The 19,605-nt window shown below is 38.3% G+C and overlaps 1 pseudogene across 1 annotated transcript; it reads left to right on the forward strand.

Moving 5' to 3' along the window:
- The first annotated feature begins 5,846 nt into the window (after window positions 1-5,846).
- LOC137715579 (receptor-like protein 3 pseudogene) lies at window positions 5,847-8,114 on the forward strand (annotated as a pseudogene). The gene has a single exon (XR_015961100.1). The product of XR_015961100.1 is annotated as a receptor-like protein 3 pseudogene (transcript).
- Window positions 8,115-19,605: the final 11,491 nt, after the last annotated feature.

Below are 19,605 nucleotides of genomic sequence, written 5' to 3' on the forward strand. Positions count from 1 at the left end.
TAAATGGGAGGAAAACCTCCAGAAAAGGGGGGGTTTTTGAGAAAATGGGAAAAGGGGTGCTGCCTAACCCGTTTTAGGGTGAATTTGACCCATAAACCCACAAAACTTGACCCGCTTGTATCTTTTTCATCCGAGCTCCGTTTTGGATGATCTTGGTGTCCATGGAAAGCTCTTGACGAGCCCTACATCTCTGTACTGTTAGATTTTCCCATTTCTTTTCCATCTTTGCAGTTCGAGGTCGCAAAGTCCACGACTTTGCCGGCGGTTTTATCATTTTTCTGGCGATTCCGGCAACGATTCCCTTCGAGTGAGGTATGAAACTTCATCTACTCTTCATAATCTTCAAGTGGGTATGCTTAGTTTGTGTTTCGTATTCATTTTAGAGTGGGGTGTTTAGAACCTTAGAAATCCGGTTTTCTCCAGTGAAATTGGACGGGTTCCGGTTAGAATTTATCGTCGGCCTAGTTGTGAAAAGTGTTTCCCTTGTTGAGCTCTAGCTACCACGTAAATTTGAGCTCATCTAGTTAATGTTGAAATTCGGGGTTTGTAAACCCTCCATCTTGACTTCCACCGTGTGTGGCGGTGCGTGGGATCGTTCACGAGTGTTGTCTAGGTTTCAAATACCTTCTAGTGACCATGTGAACCTATGTCTAGCTTGGTTTCCAAAGATTCAATTGTTTGGTGTGGTGATCAATTTGTGATTGACGACAATTCGACCATTGGATCATAATGAAACTTTAGTATGTTATCCTCGAAGCATAATGTGGACTTTGGGAAGTTATGGATCATAAATCTGATTTACGGATTGTTGTGGACCCCATCGTTGACCGAGAGTTGATTTATGGTCAACATGTCTCGGAATGTTCTAAATAATAAAATTAGTACCATGGGAGACTTAAGTGAAGTCTAGTGGGCCTACATTGGTTAGAGAGTGACTTGAACATGTGTGAAATGGTTATTACCTTGATTTCTTATATTGGTATCATCTGTGAATTTGACTTGGTCTTATAAGGTGATTCTCTTCAAATGTGATTATATATATATATATATATATATATGTATATATATTTATATGTATATATATTTATATATATGTATATATATTTATATATATTTATATATATTTAGCCATAGACCTATGTTTATCAAACATGATTTGGCTTGTGTACGGACGATGATCGTGGTATGTGAATTGACGTGCATATTCGAAAGGTGGTTGATTTACATAGATGGTATGATATGATGAAATGTGAGTCACTTTAATATATGTGAATATGGAATGGTTTTATAATCATTTTTCCTATAAATTGTTAATTTTCATATTTAGCCAATGATATTGTTATATGAAGTGGGATTTGACGTGCATATTGGAAATATGGTTTGTTTTGTATGATTGGCTTGATTTGATGAAGGTGAGGGCTAGTGGTGGACCGTTAACCCATTGTCATGGGGTTTGTTGTTTTGAAACATGTGTCAATGCTCGTTTCATTATTTCATTTCTTGTTTCGTTGAGCCTTTATAACTTGAGTAACTTGATTCATGTGTTGTTTCATTGATTGGTGGTTATGCAATGTATTCCGCGATTCCGTTAAGTGACGGTCCGGAATCGTATCCTGGTTTGGATTCCGTTGAGTGATGGTCCAGAATCCTTCCTACTCCACTCTGCAATTCCGTTGAGTGATGGTCAGGAATCGTATCTTGGTTTGGGTTCTGTTGAGTGATGGTCCGGAATCCCTCTTACTCCGCGATCCCGTTGAGTGATGGTCCGGGATTGTATCCACCTTAGTTCATTGAGTTTAGTTTGAGATGGTTGCAAAGGTGTAGGCTTTGGATGAACAGTGTCGCCCTAATTCTACTTTCATCGTGTGTATGTGAATATGGGTGTGAGATGTCATGGTCGTTTGAAATGAACTTTTGGATGTCTGGGTGACTCCCTCGGAGTTTTCAAAAGTTTGGTATTGATTTCTTATGAAAGATTTATATTCAAGGTTTATAAATTATGATTGATGACTGGTTTTATTATTGTATCACATGCTTATTTTATTGTTCCTCACCCGAGCCTCTCAGCTTATCTGAGTGCCTGATTTGCCAGTGCACCAATTCCATAATATTGGCATTGACTTTACATATGACAGGTCTGGGTAGATTATGGGAAATCGCTTGGCATTTTGGTTTCGTTGAGTGGTCCGGAACCCAATGTGTTGGATTCCGTTGAGTGGTCCAGAATCCTTGCTCTTGTTCATTCCGTAAGGTGATCTTAGAATCCTAAATTCGAGTAGATGGGAATTACGACAATAGATATTGTGAAAATAAATTAGAATTACCATGTTATTATTCATAACCCAAGTTGGGAATTATGTAGAGTTCTTTAATTAAATTCGTGAAATGATATGTTATCTCACTGATTGATTAACGTAATTAAATATTAATATTGTGCTTCGTGATTCCTTGATATGTTACAAGCTATGTATCGAGATATAATGTTGGAAGTATAGTGATTGGTATGATGAAGTGAAATGTGATTTGACTTGTGTATTGGAAATGGTTGTGACATGTGATTGAAATGCATATTGAATTGCTTGGGAGATGTGAGGTCTAGTAAATGACCGATAACCCATTGTGATGTGGATTTGTGCTCAATATTGCTTTGTTTCATTGAGTTTCGTGAATTGGGTAACTTGAATCATGTCTTGTTCCTTCGAGCCGTTGTCATGCTTCTTGGACTTCCGTTCAATTCGTTTGGGTGGTCTAGAACTGAGTTCTGTTTGGATTCCATTGAGTGATGGTCCGGAATCCCCTTTGGAGCCTTGGTCCATTGGGTGGTCCAAAATCCCCTTTTCCAAAGATGTAGTCTTCAACTGAATTGTGTTGCTCTAGCCTTGCGTTTCGACTTGTTGTATGTGTTATTGACGATGTGATGGTTGACATTATTAATTGATGTGATTATGGAATGAAGTTGGATATGAGTGGAGTTATCATGAGTATTTTAGTTGATTAATATTTCTAGAGAATAATGTGTACTTTGTTAATTCATAACTATGTTACACACTATGAAATGCGATTTTATGTGGAAAACGTGATGAATTATGTGATGGTTGAAGTGGAAATGTTAATCGTCATGTGGGATTGTTATGTTGGATACCATGGTTATTGTTATGACTAGACTTGTTGATAAATGTGGCTAGAGAATGGTATTGTACATCATTGGTTCTTTGAAATGATATATGTTGTGAATTGCGGTATCATGTTGTGACATAGTGGCCTATATAGTGATGGAGGAACCATGATTTTCAGATGGGTTGTTATGTAACCCTGAGTCTAGTATTTTCATGCTTGTCAAGTTCTATTGATTGATTGAGAAATGTTATACCTTTCAACTTAATCGAACTGTGTTATATGTCAATTATTATGCATGACGAACTATGAATGGCTTGATCCCTGTCTAGGGTACGTAGGCAGTCTAACAGGGAGGTTAGATGCAGCCATAAAGCATACGAAAATAACTATGTGATTCGATTGTTGAGTTGTGCTTGCCCATATCCCGAAGGTGGGATATGATAGATACGGATTTTTGGTGACGTCACGTGTCAATTTTGGACGTATATCGGGATTGGGGCGTGACATGGAGGCTGCTGTCGTTTGCAACATCATAACCGCTCTCTTTTCTCTTACGAATCTAATGCAACTCTGGCAACATTCCTCCTATTCCAGCAACCAAACTCCACAATCCCTTTTGATTTCAGGCGATCCACCCATTTGCCGATTGTTAATTCAATAATTTTTTTCTCTACACCCATTTTTTATTTAGGGCAAAATTGGAATATAATTTTTTTCAAAAAAAACAATGGGTGTAGAGATAAGATTGCAGGTTCAAATAAAATTTCTCTTAAGGTTTTTTTCTTGTTGTTTTTTATTGTTGCCTTTAGGCTTAAGTATGTGTAGGCTTTCCTTTATGTCTTCGGGTGTAACTCTCATTTTGCTTAAGTATGTCCACTATATTATGTCTTACTCTGTTTATCTAGGGTTTTGTGTTTGTTTGAACTTAGACTCATCTATCACAAATTTTAATATTCCCTTTCATTAATAAAATTTTATTCTCGACAAAAATGAACCAAAAATGTTTAGGTCTCATAACATATCAAACTACTCGGCAAAATCTCCTTGATTTTCATTAGTTGTGCAATCATGTTGGTTAAGAACAAATTTGAAACTAAGAAAATTTTAGACTACTCATCAAAAATCCAAAATATGTGTATATGCAGAATCATTGAGAAGGGTTTATATTTTTTTCTCAAAGTAAAAAAAAATTTCTATTCTTCTAGTTTGCATAGGTTGAAAGTTGGAAGTTGTTGAACGAATCCCAGCAAGAGCAGAAGCCGAAAATTGCAGAGCTCCAACTTTTGCAAGAAAAGGCGGTTTAGGAAATGGGTGGCAGTGGCACCTTAATCCTGCAAATTGGCCACTGCTGCAAAAAAATGAAAACAATCTGGAAATCTAGGAAAACACAAAAGAAAACGATTCACAATTTTTACTTTTTTCATCAAACAGTAAAGTTTAAATTGCAATTATCTTGTTAACATACGTAGCATGGCACATTCTGGAAGAAACATGTTGCTGCAACAACGTAACAGTTTCTTCTGTTAAATTTTTTGGCAAACAGATGTCTTGATTTACAATTTGTTGATGTCTCGAGGTAGTGAAGAAGTTGAGATTACGCCATGTGTCTCCTCCCATCAATGTATGATTTATTCTCAATGCATCCTTCAAGTATGGTGAATTTTCAAGGCTAACACGTGTACAATACAACGGGATGACGTGAAGCACATGTGACCATTTGACTTCACATGTGGGATAATCGGCTCTGATACCATGAAGAAGTTGAGATCCCTCCATAAAACCAATTGAAAATATGAGGAATAACCCAACTTACTTATAAGCCCATGCAAAGTCTCTCTCCTATCAATATAAGATTATTCTCAACACGTATTGCCGTTTTTCCTACTCTTCATTAGTGTAATTGTAACATATTATAAAGCATCTTACCCAGCAAAAAGATAAACAAATGCTCCATTAATTTACCTTGATCATGACTTAAGTAAACCCATTGCGTCCAATCTGATAAGTGGCATGTGATGTTAGTGTAATTTCAAAGCATTCTCCATATTTATTTATTATAGATTTGAAATTTCAAAGTCTAGACAAAGAAAAAAACATAGTCGTGAAATAAGTTGACGGATGATAGGTCTATGTCATGCTATATTCTGTAATTAATACGCGTAATTGTATTATTACTTTTTATAAGAGCGATACTTAAATTTTAAAGAGGAAAAATTGAGCAAGTAACCTTCTCTTTCGTGTAAGAGTACTTACACATTGTTAAATCATAGAAAATTCACTAAATTAATTAATTAATGAGCCTCTCACTTTTACTTCTTATACTTAACCACACAACTCTCCTGTTTAATTGAATTTCCTTAACTTGATTGCATCAAAAAAATTGTCAAAGTGATTAAAAGTGCTTCTACTTCACACTCAAAGGTCTTCTAAAAAATTTATCAAACAACTATGTTTCAAGACAAAAATGCTTTTAGCTCTTCCAAAAGCACAAGCGAAAAAAGTCAATGTAGACCTTCTATTACGTTGCTGCAACCCATGATTAGACACCCTCCATTGTTAGTGACGTCCCATTTCACTCAAGTCTCCAAATAGCGAAGACTGAGAAATTCAAACACTGAGCACAAGAGTACAAACCATTAACTAATTACCTTCTTCCCTTGGTTAATTTCTACCTCCTTTGGTTCAAACAAAGAAGTGTATATATACCCCCCAAACGATGTGAGCAATATAACTCCGGTACAGCCATAGGGAAAAACGCCATGCCGGAACCTAGTCATATAATGCCTCATGGAGTCCTTTTCCTGTTTTTTGTGTTCTCTGCTTTCATTTCTACAAACCATGCTTGCAACAAGGCAGATCACAACTCTCTTTTGTCATCTTTCAATATGTCTTCTTCTCGTTTAAATTGGTCTTACAGTGATTGTTGTCACTGGGAAGGCGTCGCTTGTGATGCTGATGGTAGGGTAACACATGTTTTGTTGCCCTCTAAACGGCTCCAAGGAGGCGTTTCTTGTTCTCTTGGAAACCTCACACGTCTTTCGCACCTCAATCTCTCCCACAATCTGCTTTCGGGTCCTCTTGAAGCTGGACTATTGTTGTCCTTGAGTCGCCTTGAAATCCTTGATTTGAGCTATAACCTTCTCTCCGGAGAAGTACCATTGTTTCTATCATCTAGTTACATTCAGATAGTGGATTTGTCGAACAATCAATTCAATGGAACAATTCCATCTTCATTCCTCCAGCATGCCTGGAGTTTGAGCAGCTTGAATGTCAGTAAAAATCATTTTACTGGCAAATTACCTTCCTCTATTTGTCTTCGTTCCTCTTCGGTCAGAGTCTTGGATTTCTCTCACAACGATTTCAATGCCTCAATTCCTCTCGGACTAGGAAACTGTTTGAAATTGGAAATCTTTCGCGCAGGCTTTAATACTCTCTCTGGGACTCTTCCTAGTGATCTCTTCAAAGCTCATGCGCTTCACGAAATTTCTTTACCTTCCAATCTTCTTTTCGGTCACATTAGTGACAACATTGTCAATCTCACCAGCCTCACAATCCTAGAGATTTACTTCAATCATTTGAGTGGCGCACTTCCTTTCCATATCGGGAAGCTCTCCAAATTAAAACTCATGCTCCTTCATTTCAACAATCTTGAAGGTCCTCTGCCCCCATCTTTGATGAATTGCACAAACCTTATCGAACTCAATCTTGAATTCAACCATTTAGATGGAAATATCTCGGAGCTAGATTTTTCCAAACTTGATCAACTTATCAAGCTTGATCTTGGGAGCAATAACTTCTCCGGTGTCATGCCAAAAAGCCTTTACTCATGCAAGTTTCTGAAAGCAGTTCGCCTGAGCGGTAATTATCTAGAGGGACAAATACAACCCGAGATTGTTTCGTTGAAATACCTATCCTTCCTCGCACTTGGTGGCAACAGACTCACCAATGTCACCGGCGCTCTGCATATATTGATGCGTTTCAAAAGTCTCAGGGTGGTCATGCTTCCACATAATTTTATAGGTGAAGAACTGCCGGATGGTGATGCTATGATTGGTTCTGGGTTTCAAAATCTCCGCCTTTTTGGCTTATCGGACTGCCAACTTAAAGGTCATATTCCGGTGTGGATGTCAAAGTTCAAGAAACTCGAAGCCCTTGATTTGTCTTCCAACAGACTCACAGGCTCAATACCTCCTTGGTTGGGAAGTCTTCCCAGTCTTTTCTTCATAAGCTTGAACAACAACTCACTTTCTGGGGGACTTCCAAAGGAGCTTTTCTCACTACAAGCTCTTGTATCCGAGAAGCCTGCCGCTCAAACAGATAGTGGTGATGTCGAGCTACCTATCAACACGCAGCGAACAAATGCATCTGTCACAGCTCTGCAGTACAACTATGTGTCCAAATTGCCGCGAGCAATTTACATCCGGAATAACAGTCTAAGTGGCAACATTCCCGTTGAGATAGGCCAGTTGCAAAACCTTCACGAGCTGGATCTCAGCGTCAACAACATCGTTGGCAGCATTCCAGACCAGGTATCTAACCTCACAAACTTGGAGAGACTAGACCTCTCAAGAAACCATCTGTCGGGCGGAATCCCAGCTTCACTATCAAATCTTCATTTCTTGGCTTCACTTAGTGTTGCATACAATAACCTCCAAGGACAAGTACCGTTAGGCACTCAGATCCAAGGCTTCGATGCCACTGCCTTTGAGGGCAACCTGGGACTTTGCGGTTCCCCGCTTCCAAACAAATGCCAGCAGAACACAAGTGATAATGCAACCAAGAACATGGAAGATGTGCATGGCAATGGGAATGAAATTCCATGGTTTTATATTTCAGTGGCTCTTGGTTTCATTGTAGGATTTTGGGGAGTTTGTGGCTCTTTAGCTTTGATCACGTCGTGGCGATATGCGTATTTCCAGTTCCTCTCCGATGTTAAAGATCGCTTCATACGTTGATCAGTGTAATTTTTCAGTGAGAAATAAAGGACTTATTAACCACATTGCTGCTGCATACAAACAATCTAACAACTGAGTAAAACAAAAAGGGAATTACCGTTATAGGGTTAAACGTGCATCCAACTTTCCTAACTAAATTCATACACAAATGTCTTCGAAATGCAGACAAACGAGCTCATGCAAGGGAGGACACTCTAACATGAACAAGATGGGTGTATAAATCTACGCTCAAGTACAAATACACGTGATTACTACGTGAAGTTGGTGCAAGGCACATCACACTTCAGTCTTGAAAGCTAAATGCAACTAGTACAAGTTGGAACTACATAAATCTAACGTGCAGTGTGAACATACACGGAAGTTGGTCATGATCTCAAATAGTACTATAGATATCGGTTTAACATACATGATGAGATAATAAAAATGTATGATCATGCCATAATAATGTTCACAAAACACATAAATCATAATGTCTTCAATATATAAAATATTTGGATTCGCTAAGTAAAACATTGACATGATAACAAGATATTTCATAAAAGAGAGATTATATTAACACACCCCAAAATTACTTTTTTCACACCCTTTTAATTTTTTAATATTTTCTATTAAGTGTTAGTGGTGTGTCAAAAAATATTAACAAAATAAAAAGATTTGAAAAAAATAATTTAAGGTGTGTGTGAATATAATTCATTTTCATAAAAACCCTTTCGAAAATCATATATCTCGTATATAGGTTGAACCTAAAGGTCCACTCACTGATATGTTCCTGAGTCGTGACTGTCTTGCTGTGTCTAACCTCGAAATAAGTCTCTTTTATATGAAATCACTATATTAATCATTATTAATACAAATGATTAATATAAATAATCCACCATCAATTTTTTGAAATCCAACCGTCACAAAACTCTCAACATGCTCAAAAAGAAGCTTGGGAACTTGTCCTAATATAGTACGTTGAACCCATCTCACGAATGTGGCCCACCACAATTATTTCTTCTTTTCTATTTTCTTGTTCGAGGGCTAATTTCTTGTTTAATTGACAAGCTAAAGACTCAAAGAGGACTTAAATTTTAGGCAAATGGACAAAGTAATAATTTAATTCAATTAATTACTTTGCATCATTTGGGATTGTAAACATCAGTGCAGAACACGTTTTGTTTCAAGTGTGATGGAAGTGCTTTTGAGTCATAGTCAAAAGTGCCGAAGCCCAATCAACATGGTGTTGGTCCTTATTGGTGTAGGTGTAGCTCCTCATGTCTGAAAAAGGATGAGGTTCCAATTTCAAACTCAACTATGTCTTACTCTGTTTATGGAGGGTTTTGTTTTTGTTTAGACCTATCTATCACAAATTGTAATATTCCCCTTCATTAATGAAGTTTTATTTTCAACAACAAAAAAAAACCCACAAAAATGAAAATAAGAAAAGGGTCCTGATTCAATTTGATACTACTCATCAAAAATTCAAAATCTGTATATGCAGAATCATTGAGAAGGGTTTATATATTTTTATTTTTGAAAGTATATATATATATATATATATATAAAATAAAAACATTAAAAAAAAACCTAGCGTAAGTTGGGTTTTTACGTCTTCTAGTTTGCATGGGTTGAAAGCCGAAAGTTGTTGAACGAATCCCAACAAGAGCAGAAGCCGAAAATTGCAGAGCTTTAACTTTCGCAAGAAAAGGCTGTTCAGGAAATGGGTTGCAATGGCACCTTAATCCTGCAAATTGGCCACTGCTCGAAACATGAAAACAATCTGGAAATCTAGAAATACGCAAAAGAAAACAGTTCACCTTTGTTTTTTTATTTTTTTTATTTTGTTTTTTTATCGAATAGTGAAGTTTAAATTGCAATTATCTTGTTAACCTACACAGTGGCGGATCCATAATTCAATCTTTGGTGGTTCTAATATAAAATATTCAAGAATTTTGTAGACAAAAATAGTGTGCAACGCACAAAAGATTTTTCTCTATTTTTTAAATGAAACATTTTGTCGAGTACTTTCTATATATATGAGAGGCCTTGTTAGGGATGGCAACGGTTCGGTTTGGGGACGGAAATGCTATATCCATCCCCATAACCACGAAAATTAACCATATCCATAACCGAAAATTAACCATTAGGGATTATCCATAACCATATCCACCGGGTAACGGATTTTCAATCGGTTATTGGTTATATCCATCTTCGTCAAAAAATTAAAAAAAAATTATATTCATCCAATTAATGTACTATAAATTTTAGTAGATACTAATTCCATCGTTAAATAGCAACATCCAATTACAAAAAATATAACAATATATTTGAAGTTGTTCATGATAAGCCACTGTGATAAATTGGTCCAATAAAAAAGAAAAAGAGGACAAAAACAAATACGAAAGGAAGACAAAACAAATTGAATATTCAATGAACTAATTTCTTGACAGTGAGACTCTTGAAGAGAGATGAATCTGATAAACTTAGAACATTTGATAATTGATATATAAAATGATTCAATGAATTAATTTGGTTGAGTATAACAATAAGAGTATTGAATTGATGAGGTTGTTGGTATGCCCCATGCATGATGTTTGGTGTATAATAAAGATAGTATAGGGTTTGATGCATGCATAATGAATTAGTATAGGGAGGGTTCGGTAAAGTGAATAAAATTATATTATATACCAAATATATATATACACACACACAATATATTCGGGTCGTATTCGGAGACGGATATGGATTGGGGACCCCTATAATCATATCCAAAACCATAACCGAATAAAGTTCACGGTTTTTCCCCATATCCATACCATACCCGAATTTTCATATCCAAATCCAATCCATTCGGGCGGTTATCCATGGTTATCAGGTTTAACGGTTAGAATTGCCACCCCTAGGCCTTGTTTTGTTCTTTGGAGATTAAAAGTCTTGCTAAAATTTTCAGTGTCAATTTTTCTTGACATGTAATATCTTGAAGGGTCTTTCTTGAGAACATAAATTAAAGAGTTTTTTTTTTTTTTTTTGCCTAAGATACTCTTTACTTGAACGATGTTCTTTCTTTTGAGATATTAATAATTAAGAGGTGAAGTCATACTAGTAATTTAAAAGGTTAAAAAACATATTTAGCATTCAATACTTTTGCAAGGGATAGAAAAAACAAAAAGGACCCTCGCCAGATCGTTTTCTCGGGGATCCGAGGAATCTCGTAATCATGTCCGTTTATCATACATCGTGGGGTCAGAAATCATTTAAAATTTAAAATTAAATATAAATAGTATCTAACAAAAATTGACCAGACGATTACAGAATTTCCTTCTTTTCCAAAAAAGAAAAGGGTAACGGAAAATTGGGGTAGAAAAAAAATATTTAAATAGAAGATGGTGGGTCCAAATTAGAAAAAGGGATAGAAAGAATGCAAAACGACAATGTCAAAAAGCAGGGTGCAAAAGCACAACCCTTCTTCTTCATTTTGTCGGTTCTGCAACTCAAGCTTTCCGGCGACTAAAACCCAGGGAATGGTGGCTCTTATATCTACTATGTTATCCTATTAATTTACTATAATTTATCCTATCGAGTCCTTCATGGCCTAGGGTTTAGGGTGGTCCTCTGAGATTCTTCATAAGCATTTCTTCGATGTTCAGAGGTCCTGGGACCACCCCGGTCCCTATTTAGATCCACCCCTGAACATGCGTAGCATGGCACATTCTGGAAGAAACATGTTGCTGCAAAAACGTAACAATTTCTTCTATTAAATTTTTTGGCAAACAAATGTCTTGGTTTACATTTGATGATGTCTCAAGGTATTGAAGAAGTCGAGGTACACCATGCAAGGTCCCTTCTTTCATTAATGTGAGACTTATTCTCAACATGTTTCCTCATGTGTAGCGAATTTTCAAGCCTAACAAGTGGACAACACAACATGGTGGCGTGGAGCACATGTGACCATTTGATTTCACATGTGAGACAACTTACTTTGATATCATAAAGAAGTAGAGGTTCCACCATAAAATCAAGTGGCCATACAGAGAGTAGCCCAATTTACTTATAAATCCATGCAAGATCCCTCTTCCCATTAACGTGGAACTTATTCACAACAGGTACTGCTGTTTTTCCTACTCTGCATGAGTGTAACTGTAACATATTATAAAACATCTTACCCAGCAAAAAAGATAAACAAAATGCTCCATTAGTTTACCTTGTTCATGACTTAAAGTAAACCATTGAGTCCAATCTGATAACTGATAAGAGAAGAAAAATCAAACTTAGGTAAGTGGCATGTGATGCCAGTGCGGTTTCAAAGCATTCTCCATTTTGATTATTATAGATTTGTAATTTCAAAGTCTAGACAAAGAAAAAAATATAGTCATGAAATAAGTTCACGGATTATAGGTCTAAGTCGTGTTACATTATGTAATTAATACGCGTAATTGTATTATTTCTTTTTATACGAGAGATGTTCAAATTTTAAAGAAGAAAATCGAGCAAGTAACCTTTCCTTTCATGTAACGGTATTTTCACGTTGTTAAATTATGAAAAATTCACTAAATTAATTAATTAATGAGCCTCTCGCTTCTACTTCTTATATTTAAGGAAAAATTAGTATTTGTTTCCCAGTTACTATTGTTTATTGACTTTTTAAGATTTTGATCCAAGTTTCTAACATTAATGTAATAATAAATTTACATGTCAGTTACATAATTTTTTAAAATAAAAATTAATAATTGATTTAGAATTTTAATACTCACACCTTTGTTAAACTCCTAACTAATTTTCAATTCAAAACATTTCCAAAATAAATAAATAAAATAGAATAAGTTTGTACCCATTAGCTTTTTTAAAAAATGTTTTCAATTTTTTAATCTTATATGTACCCATTCATGTAATTTTTTAAAATTCTTAATCTTAAAATGTATTCATTCCTAAATATACCAATTTGTTATATATAAAATGTACCATTTTTTTATATAAAATCTATTCAACTTTCTTTCTAATCCATTTTTAAACTTATATGAGTACATTCTTTTTTCTTTGATTTGAGAATGTATCTGTGACATCCCACATCGCCCAGGTGAGTGATCCTTATATGTATATTCCCATCATTACCTAGCACGAGGCCTTTTGGGACCTCACTGGCTTCGGGTTCGGTAGGAACTCCAAAGTTAAGTGAGAATGGGGCTAAAGCAATCTCATGATGGATGACCCACTGGGAAGTTGCTCGTGAGTTCCCAAAAACAAAACCGTGAGGGAATGGTAAGCCCAAAGCGGACAATATCGTGCTACGGTGGTGGAGCAAGCCGGAGAAGTGATCCATCCCAGGGCGGGATGTGACAGTATCCATATCAAGTTTAATCGAAGAAATTTACTAATGTTATTAAGCTTAATATCTCTTTTTTTTTTTTTTTTTTTTGTGATTTTGAAGAATGTACCCATGTTTTGGTACAATAATTTTTTGGTTAATTTTGATGAATGTACCCATGTACACACACACACACACACACAATAGTATATTTATATTCTAATATTTTTAATCCCACAAATTATGATTTTTTTTTTAATTTAAAATCTCATTAATATAAACAACTATAAATTTCAATTCTTAATTTAAAAAATATAGTAACATACATAAAAATAAATTATCACATTAATTTCAAGAACTTCGATCAAAAATTAAAAACCAACAAAATTTCAATCAAAGAATATTAATAACTAAGGACCTCACCTAAAGTTTCCCTATATTTAACCATATACAACTATCCTATTTGGTTGAATTTCCTTAACTTGATTGCATCTAAAAATTGTCAAAGTGATTAAAATTTAAAAGTGCAGCCACTCATGATTAGACCCTCATTGTTAGTGACGTCCCATTTCACTCTAGTCTCTATAAAGCAAAGACTGAGAAATTCAGACAATGAGCACAAGAATTCAAACCATTACCTAATTACATTCTTCCCTTTGATAATTTAATCAACATGCAAAATTATTTAATTCCCTGTAAGTGCGACTCTTTGAAGTCTTTTGTTTGTTGTTTACTACTAAAGTCAAAACCAAACCAAACCAAATCTCTTCAAATCCAAAGATTAACACATAAAAGAATCTTTATCATGAAGATAGAAAGAAATCTTTTTCGGATCCCTTCCTCCTAATTCAATAAATCAGGGAATCCAGACCATTAAAATTTGATCCAACGACGAAAATTATTATAACTTTTAAGGTGGACCCTTGTTTGTAGATGTTGGATCAAATTTCATTAGTCTGGATCCCCTAATTTGGTAGATTAGGAAGAAAGGATCCTCTCTGGATCCCTTCCCTCAAAGATATTGAGAAATTGCAGACAAATATTACTTATTGATCCATTGAAAAGCTTGCAAGTTGCAACTTAACAATGTTCATATGTAACTGTCATGGCTTCCAAAAGATGTATATACTGCACAAAATGGTGCACATTTGACCTATGACTCTTTTGGATATGCTTTTAAAATGACTGAAAACGCTTTTAGAAAAAATATTTTTAGATTCTAAAAACACTTTAAGTGCTTTCTGCTTCTTCCAGGAAGCACGTTAAGTGTTTTTACCAAGATTTACTTGCATTTTAATTTAGGATTGATTTTAAAAACATTTTCACTAAAAACGTTTTCAGTTATTTTAAAAGCATATTTAAACGAGTCATTATATGTTTACGTTTATATGCGTATTTGTTTGGGCCCGAAATAATATTGTTGGGCCGAGCATAGGGTGTGCTCGGCCCAAAGCTGTGTCAAATGCTATGGGCCGAGTGATAGGTTCCGGGCCAGGTAGCAGGTTCAGTCGAGTCTTATCTTAAGAATGAGTGGTCCAGATAAATAAAAAGGGTCGAGGGAGTCCTGGTGCAACCAGGATTCCCGGCCAACAAGGAATAAAGCCTCGGAAGGGGGGAAAGTTCAAAGTCCTAATGGGAGCAGGTTTGTTCGAAGTAAAGTTGGAATGGGACAAGGACTCCCAATCCAGATAGGGGTTCGATTCAGTCTCAAGGAATGGGTGCTATAAATACAAGAAATCATGCAACAAAAGAGGACCTTGAATTCAACATACAATTGCCCTGCGCAAAGCCTCTCAAACACCTTGAGATTTTTCCTTTTCCTTGTTTGCCGACACACCTTCAGTTTGGATAAACAGCATTGTGGAGGCACCCGACGAACAACTTCAGTTTGGATAAACAGCACTGTTGCCGTAGAATCAACCGACCGAAAAGCACCTTCAGTTTAGATAAACAGCACTGCGTTGAGGCCGACTAGTTACCTATCCAAGTCTCGGTCGAGAAGGGTTTTCGAATCCTTGTTGGCAGAGGTCACCTTGTTAGCCCTCTCGGCGTAGTAAGGTGTTACGAGTTACGTTATTCGGTGTACTGGACGCCGAGTGATTTTATGATTGGATACTCACAAGTGAGTTTCAGAGTTCGGCATTCTGACGGCCGAACTACATTCACCATCAAGACATACATCACATTTGAGTACTTGTGTCCGTATAGTTTGGTGTTGATTTGACGTGCTTATACTCTTACGAATATAATCACAGTGACCGACGATTTGTGAACTTCGCAGAACTAGCAGCCTTGTCTTCAGGCTCTGGAACCCAAAGACCGAGAGTGTTCCTTCCTCGGTTGCAGTCGCAAGATAAAGAAGTCAACAACACGCTCAACGCGACATCAACGAATTTTACTCGTCGGCCGACGAGTTGGCACGCCCCGCATTCAACCGAATGACGTAGTTAGCTTATTAGTTACTCGGCCTGCGCGCCACGTAGGTTTTGTAATTTTTAGGATCAACATTTTGGCACGCCCAGTGGGACCATTGTGCTAGACCTTCGGAGTTCATGACCATCGAGACACGATCTGTATAGAATAAAACAATCATGGGAAAGTCAACAGCTGACTTACCAGTGCAACGCCTTGGGCAGGATTTGCACCCAGAGAAAAATCCGATCATTGTTGCGCCGCCCGAGGCCACAAATGCGACACGCCGAGAGAATGAAATCTGTCTCGGCGGACAATCTCGCAACCCAAAAGTCCCTAACCAAACAGCATGCATGTTCATTGAAGGAATAGTGGAAGATTGCGACGAAGATGGTGGGGAGGGTTCTGATCCACCAACTAGGTCGTTTCTTCGGAGACGACTCGATGAACAATATCAACAGGTCGAGTAGCCGATTGGCCAAAAGATGAATGATTTACTAGATGCAATACGAAGTAACAATGACACACAGACCAGGATGCTTGAAATATTGGTTAGTAAAGCCTTTGAAGATAGCCAGGTCGGCCAATCTCGGCAGCCTTCTACAAATGTTCCAGTGCAAGCCGAGAAAGGGTCCGCCCGGCCACAACCAATCAACTTAGAGAAAAGAGGTGGATCGGGCAATAGATCTGACGGACCAAGCCAAAGAGAAGAAGCCGCTTCCGTCAACATGACCGAGGTCCAAAGAATGATCGACTCGGCCCTAAAGAAGGGACCGAAATTTCCAAAATTCATCCATCCATACCCGGCTTACGTAGAGAGGTTCGAATACCCGCGAGGCTTCAAGGTCCCCGATTTCATTTTATTCGCCGGAGAATCGTCCTCATCCTCGTTAGAACATGTGGCTCGTTTCACGGCGCAGTGTGGAGACATCAATAATGACTTCCATAAACTACGACTGTTTAACTTTTCACTGACAGGCTCAGCTTTCGCTTGGTACATTAATCTCCCACCGAACTCCGTAGAGAGTTGGGAGGAATTGGTCAAGAAATTCCATGAACAATTCTATCAGTCGGGGATGGAAATGTCCGTATCATCATTGGCTAGGATGGCTCAAGCGTCCGACGAATCTCTAATGAAATATTTAACAAGATTTAAGTCAGCCAGGAATTGGTGCCGAGTACCTCTCCCCGAAGTTGAATTCGTCAAGATTGCCCTAAACGGTTTGGACGTGGAATACAAAAAGAAGTTTCTAGGGGCAAATATTCGAGATATGTACGAACTTGCTCAACACGTTGAGCAGTATGATTATTTGCTCCGAGAAGAGAAGATGTCAAAGTCACCATCCCGGGGAATGTTATATAATAATCCCACGATTAGCTATGCATTGGCCGAAAGCGAGGATCCTCAGTATGCCAGTGTGGACGCGGCCGAGATAGTAATAGATAAACCTTATGTCTGCAAGGTGTTAGCTCAAGTTAGTTCCAAAGACACCAAGATCCGTTCGGCCGCCGAAGAAATGAATAAAACATCAAAAGTATACACTTTCGATATCACCAAGGCCGATGCAATTTTCGATCAATTATTGGTAGCCAAAATCATCAAACTTCGGCCGGGGCACACTATCCCTAAGGCCGACGAATTGAAGGGCAAAATATACTGCAAGTATCATAATTCTAATAAGCACGCAACCAATAATTGTGTTGTATTCCGAGACACGATTCAAAGTTGGATCGAGAAAGGAAAGTTAAAATTCCCGGAGAAGCAGATGGCGGTCGACGTCAATCCTTTCCCCTCAACAATAATTGGTATGGTGGATGCTTATCTCCCTAAAAACAAAGGAAAAGGGAAGGCCGAATACAGCCCGGTGCAGCATGTCCGTAAGCAGAATGGTCAACCACGACTGAAGATTGATTTGTTTTCAAATGCACCACCAACGAAACGCTCGGGGCCAACCATCAATGAGCCTATGATGGGGTCGAGTTCCGAGGAAACTCATGAATCAATGGTTTTATGCGACCATTGTAAAACACCAGTCGAACTTAGAAAGAAAACATATTCGACACCAACTTCAGGCCCACCATCTACGACCTCTACAAAATCACCAAGGGGATTTGGTAATGGTCCACGACGCTAAGTGTTTGAGAGACTCGACCCACAGGTACGACCAAAAGACCAGGCCCCAGTCAGGTGGCGTCTTAACTTTGACGTACCTTTCTATAACGAGGATTATTACTCGCGCAATGCCAGCAGTTCGGGCTCACCAGCCGATCGAAAAACTTTCAAACCGCCCAGGACACCAGATCAACGCTGGTACAGTTACAATTCTCCGACTGGTCTATATACAGCGTTGTCTAAATCTCAAAAACGTCGTTGCCAACAGATAGATTGCATGGCTCGATGACGAAAAGCGCAGGCCAACCCTGCCAACCGGTGGCAACCAAAAGAGGCCGTGGAAAGCATTAATGAATGGCAAACCCCGACTATCATGACCGAATTACTCGAAGGGAAAAAAGTAGCGGTTCCCGACTTTGAGACCACCATTGAAAAGTCCGAGAAACGTATCAAGCTCCTTCTCCGGCCTGAGGAGACGAGAGCTCGCCTCGAGCATTTTAGACAAGAGACCGAAAGGAAACTTTCTTCGTTACCACCGCTCGAACCGTTCATCAAAATACGACGCAATCTACACCCTCCATTCCTCGGTGACTCCTTGGAGTACATGCGGGAGTTTCATAAGAATTATTCCGCCAATGACTTGTACGGACTACCCAAGGCGTGTCAGGAAGCCCTCGACTTAGCAATAACTTGCCCTGATGCCGAGCAAATTATCCAGAAAACTTCCAACCCAGCAATAAAAGCTAGATTCCAACATATACGGGAAGCTCGGGTCCTTGGCTTTGAGGTTGATCCCTACACGGATATTGACGCTGCCGAATTACCCTTTTCTCTCGAAGACCTTCAGCATTTGCGATATCATTTTGAAGTTTTCTCGACTGTATCTCTCTTCGGCCTCACAGCCGATGAGGACAAAAAGGTGGCACGTTTGGATGCATATCTAGACACGAGGAACGCCCGTATCGCCTACAAAGAACGAGACCGAACAGTACAGGACCAAAAGAAATCTTCGACAGTAAACATGGTCGAGGAAGACAGCCAGAATAAGATAGACTTGGTCAACACGCCTCAGAGGCCGGTTTACGCCGAGGCACTCCAAAGTTTGATTGAGGATGCTCCGACGACTGATATTATGGTTACTTTTGTGGAAAACAACGACCATGATCCGATGGGACCCTCAGTCCTCGAACATATGAAGATCAGTATGGTCCACGTCCTATCAGCTGAGTTCCAACCAAGTACCCATCAGTCAAATTTCTTGGATGGGGACGTAGTTGTTGAGGTAGCAACACAGGTGGATTTCGTCACAAACGACGACGATAGGGAAGTCCGACATGAGGACAACCTTAAGGCAACTTTGGCCGAACTATTCCCCTGTTCTCCCTCAGTTAATCTCCAACATCTAAAGCCGTTATACGTCACGGCTCATATCGAAGGATTTCCCATTTCTAAAGTGTTTGTCGACTATGAAGCCACAGTCAACATTATGCCGATGTCCGTCATGAAAGCCTTACGCCGTTCTGATAACGAGCTTATCCCGTCAGGCATAACTATGAGCAGCTTCATCGGCAACAAGTCTCAGACCAAAGGAATGTTCCCGTTGGAAGTCAGCATTGCCAGTCATCACCACATGACGGCATTTTTTATAATTGACTCCAAGACCGATTATAATGCATTACTCGGCCGCGATTGGATCCACCAAACCAGTTGCATTCCTTCATCAC

The sequence above is a fragment of the Pyrus communis genome, chromosome 3 (genome assembly GCF_041283825.1).
Source record: "Pyrus communis isolate YQ-2024b chromosome 3, ASM4128382v1, whole genome shotgun sequence".
Taxonomy (NCBI): domain Eukaryota; kingdom Viridiplantae; phylum Streptophyta; class Magnoliopsida; order Rosales; family Rosaceae; genus Pyrus; species Pyrus communis.